Here is a 5000-nt window from a genome sequence, read left to right as displayed (position 1 = left end):
TGTTCTTCATGACGTGTCTCATGTTCTTTATGACGTGTCTCATGTTCTCATGTTCTTCATGACGTGTCTCCTGTTCTTCATGACGTGTCTCATGTTCTTTATAATGGGTCTCATGTTCTTCATGACGTGTCTCATGTTCTTTATGACATGTTCTCATGTTCTTCATGACGTGTCTCATGTTCTCATGTTCTTCGTGACGTGTCTCATGTTCTCATGTTCTTCATGACGTGTCTCATGTTCTCATGTTCTTCATGACATGTCTCATGTTCTCATGTTCTTCATGATGTGTCTCATGTTCTCATGTTCTTTATGATGTGTCTCATGTTCTCATGTTCTTCATGACGTGTCTCATGTTCTTTATGACATGTTCTCATGTTCTCTATGACGTGTCTCATGTTCTTTATGACATGTTCTCATGTTCTCTATGACGTGTCTCATGTTCTTCATGACGTGTCTCATGTTCTCATCTCCACATGTCTGTCAGGATGAGTTGTTGTTCTCCAGGGGGGCGACTAGTGGACTATCTGTGTGCACCTCCATCCTCCTGATCATCATCCTCCCAGGGCCCATCACTTCAATCTGCCATGTCCTCTTCAGTGAAGCGCCCCCCCACCACACACACACACACACACACACACACACACACACACACACACACACACACCAGCCCCCCCACCAGCCCTCATCCTGCAGCAATCCTCTGCGGCCCCAACATGAGCGGAAATAAAGGCTCTGAGTTTGAGTTCCAGTCACCGACCTCGGTTTGAGGCCTTAGAGACTCCGCCGAGACACCCCCCCGCCTTCCCCCCATCTGCCCCTCCTGCCCCCCCCCCAGCTGCCCCTCCTACCCCCCCACTTCCTCTCCTTGTTATAACTGGGGATGACCCGCCTCACGGCTCTGGGCTCAACGTCTGAGGAATCCCGCCTCCCCTGCGTTCCTCGTCCTGGGGAAGCGCTGTGGCGTGATGTCATCAGGCCGGCCCGTCGCTTCACCTGGTGCATGCTGGGAAATCGCCATGGAGGGGGTGATTCGCCGCTCACCGAAGGAAACGTGAAACACTTCCCTGTGAAAAAGTGAAATTACTGTTTTGATGGCTTTTGATGGGGGGGGCATAATTGCTGGATGGAGGGGGGTGGGGGGTGGGTTTCTAATGGGGGGGCCGTAGCAGGGCGGGGGGGCGTTCTGCTCATCCTAATGAAGCCGCCGGCAGCAGATTGACTGAAATAGCTCTGCACTCGTCTCCAGCGTGACCTTTGCCCCCCCCGGATTGAAAGCGCTCTGGATGGCGGCGCTGATTACAATATTGTTCATTCCCATCGCCATGGTAACGGTCATTATCTTCATATTGTTTGTTCGTGAGAAAAAAGTTTCCGGAGCTTTGGGGGGGGGTTGTTTCTGGTGAATTGTCATCAGTACGGCCGACAGGGGGGTGTGAGGATTACAGCGTGTCCTGATGGGGGGGTTAATACTCCACGGGATTATAATTAGCCGCGTTTACACTCCAGTGGAACTGAAACCTGATGGACTCCCAGAGACAGCTTCATTTTAATTACCCCCTCCTGCCCCCCCGGGCCCCCCCACTGGCTCTCTGTTCCTCTGACGGCTAGCGGCTAGCGGAGGCCGGTTAGCCGCAGCGCTAACGGAACGCCTGAGGGGTCGGGTCAGGATAAGAATGAAACGTGTGTGTGTGTGTGTGTGGGGGGGGGGGGGTGTGGGAATGGGAGGGGGGCAGGGGGGGTTGTATCTCAGATGGAGGATTGGATGCCCTGGTGTTAGCGGGGGCCACGACACCAGAGGAATTAATGTCTGCACCGTACACACACACACACACACACACACACACACACACAGGATCTCATCTTCCATCTCAGCATTCAGTACATGCCCCCCCCACCCCCATCGGCCACAATTTTCTCTTATTTCGGAGCGGGGGGGGTTGTGAAGCTAATTAAGGAGCGGCAGCGCAACAGATGCGCTGGGGGGGTGTTGGGGTTGGAGGGGGGGCTGTTGAGTGGAGGGGATAATGGTGTGCGGACCTGGTGGGCGGGGGGAGTGTTGGAAGGAGCCCCTACCTGGGCGTGCATGTCTGTGGAGACCCCCCCCCCCAGTGAGAGACACGTCTGGAAAGCTGATGATGGGTGTGTGTGTGTTTGTGTGTGTGTGTGTGTGTGTGTGTGTGTGTGTGTGTGTGTGTGTGTGTGTGTGTTGACATGCTAATAGCGTAGCGATTCGTCAACCCCGCCTGTCCACCAATGATGAGGACCCCCCCCCAATGGTTCTGTACTCATGACACCTGAGGAGCAGCAAACACGTGGAGGCGGTACATCTGGCCCCCCTCAGATGGGACGGGCTGGAGGGGGCCCAGGGGGCCACACGGCACCCCTGGCGAGGGCCCCGCGGCCGGTTGGCGTGGAAACCAAACATGCAGCTGGAATGCATCGCCTCAGCGAGGAAAAGTGGGGCGACAGAACTGGGTCTGCTGCAGGAGGGGGGTTCCCATGTTTATCGCGTTCCCGTGTTTATTGGCGTTACCGTGTTTATCACGTTCCCGTGTTTATCGCCGTTCCTGTGTTTATCGCGTTAACGTGTTTATTGGCATTCCCGTGTTTATCGCGTTACCGTGTTTATCGCGTTCCCGTGTTTCACATTCCCGTGTTTATTGGCGTTCCCGTGTTTATTGGCGTTCCCGTGTTTATCGCGTTCCCGTGTTTCACGTTCCCGTGTTTATTGGCGTTCCCGTGTTTATTGGCATTACCGTTTTTATTGGCGTTCCCGTGTTTATTGACATTCCCGTGTTTATCGCCTTACCGTGTTTATCGCATTCCCGTGTTTATCGCGTTCCCGTGTTTCACGTTCCCGTGTTTATCGGCGATCCCTTGTTTATCGCGTTCCCGTGTTTATCGGCGTTCCCATATTTATCGCGTTCCCGTGTTTATCGGCGTTCCCGTGTTTATCGGCGTTCCCGTATTTATCGCGTTCCCGTGTTTATCGGCGTTCCCGTGTTTATCGGCGTTCCCGTGTTTATTGGCGTTCCCATGTTTATCGCGTTCCCGTGTTTATCGCGTTCCCGTGTTTATCGCGTTCCCGTGTTTATCGCGTTCCCGTGTTTATTGGCGTTCCTGTGTTTATCGCGTTCCCGTGTTTATCGCGTTCCCGTGTTTATCGCGTTCCCGTGTTTATCGCGTTCCCGTGTTTATCCGATTGATGAAAGGCGTGTTTGCCCCCCCCCTCAATGAACGCTCAACCTCGTCCACGGGAGGCGATGAGATCCTGACTTTGTTTTCCTCCTTCGGCTGTTATTTCCCTGAAGAGTGGAGCGGGGGGGGGGCGTTGGTGATGTGGAGGGGGCGGGGTGGGGCTGGGGGGGGCGGTCCTTTATTCTCCAGGTTTTCAGGGAATTCAAGTTATTGAAAGTCTTTGAACGGGTGGGGGCTCGGAGTCCTCCCGTGTGGTGGCGGCGGCTTGGGGGGGTAGCGTGGGGTTGGCGTGGCGTGGGAGGGTGGCGTGGCATCGGGGGGGTTGCGTAGGGGGGGTCACGGGCTCCCTGTACCCCACACACACATTGTTCTTGTGGCCAATCATCTGCTCACACATGACGCCCCCCCCAGATTGATTTCATTCAGCTGCAGAGGGTTAGAGATCAAACAAATGTTATCTGGAATAACAGCGGCGAGGGGGGGGGGTAATGGTGGGGGCTGCGTTGCTTGAAAAATGAAGTGTGGGTTGAGAGAGAATCAGTCACACGGCGCCGTGACGGTGTGAACCCAACAGCCTGTGAGCGGCGGGGGGGGGGCTCCTTCAGGCCTCTGAGTGCCCTACAGGAATAAGGGGGGGGCGACAGCTGGCAGAGCGCCATCATTCATGTGTTAGTGTTTCCAGCAACAGGAGGCCACATGTCACCGGAATCCGCCAGGCCCCGCCCCCTCACACCAGCGTTCCACGGCCGCCTGCTGCCAGGCCCCGCCCCCCGTGTGGGGGTGGGCTGTTCTATAGTTTAATTCAGAGCTCTAGACGGGTCATTGGTCATCTCAGCGTTTAGACGCGGCCCAGCGTTTAGACGCGGCCCAGCGTTTAGACGCGGCCCAGCGTTTAGACGCGGCCCAGCGTTTAGACGCGGCCCAGCGTTTAGACGCGGCCCAGCGTTTAGACGCGGCCCAGCGTTTAGACGTGCAGCTCATCGCCACGCGGCCAGGCGGGGTGCGTTCCATTCCTGATCAGAGCGTTGGTGTCGAGGCGTCAGAATGAGATGAAATGAGACAAACGTTTCTCATCTACATGTTGTTGTTGTTCAGGAGGATTCTGCAGCTTCCTGTGTGTATTGATGTTTTTATCGGCGTGACCTCTGACCTCAGGGTTCAGGTAAACACACCTGACGTCTCTGACAGGAAGTCATGTGATTTATTCATGAGGTGGTTCCTCTGTATGAAGTCTTTATGCTGATTCAGGCTGCAGGGGGAAAACTCCAGAGTTAAATGTTTCTGGGGGGGGGGTAAATAATGATATATGGATCCACAGACGGCCCCTAATTGGAACGGGCCCCATTAGCATGTGTTCGTTTGCTGCTGCTAGCGCCGCGCTACAAGGACCGTATGCTAATGAGCGCTTTGGAGAAATCAACAGGAAGTTCCCTGAAAACAGACTGAAGATCCTCCTGAACCAGAGGAGCCGGCGCCCGGCCGGAGTGAAGCCTGCTCCAATGAGAAACCTTCATTGTGTGTCCGTCGGCTCGCCGCCGCTAATATGTCGACCCCCACGTGTCTGAGGGCGGGACGTAAAAATACTGTGGTGTGACACACTGTTGGCAGGGCTTTGTTTAACGTGTTTAACGTGTTTAACGTGTTTAACGTGTTTAACAACATGAAGCAAACACAAACAGCTGGTCCTTCACGTGTGCGTGTTGTTCTGGGATCGATCAGCAGCGGTTGGTCCTGATCCTGTTCGGAGCGTCGGGACAGGAAGTGGTTTGATGTGGATTTAGCTCTGAGAGCGTTTAGCGCCT

The 5000-nt window shown here is 54.8% G+C and overlaps 1 protein-coding gene across 1 annotated transcript in view; it reads left to right on the top strand.

The window, feature by feature from the left end:
- Nucleotides 1-5000, top strand: part of LOC137609981 (RNA binding protein fox-1 homolog 3-like) — a 267024-nt gene that overhangs the window by 36358 nt on the left and 225666 nt on the right. The gene's annotated exons all lie outside the window — the stretch shown is intronic.

This window comes from Antennarius striatus, chromosome 16, assembly GCF_040054535.1.
Source record: "Antennarius striatus isolate MH-2024 chromosome 16, ASM4005453v1, whole genome shotgun sequence".
Lineage (NCBI taxonomy): Eukaryota > Metazoa > Chordata > Actinopteri > Lophiiformes > Antennariidae > Antennarius > Antennarius striatus.
This window is presented reverse-complemented; position numbering and strand designations above follow the sequence as displayed.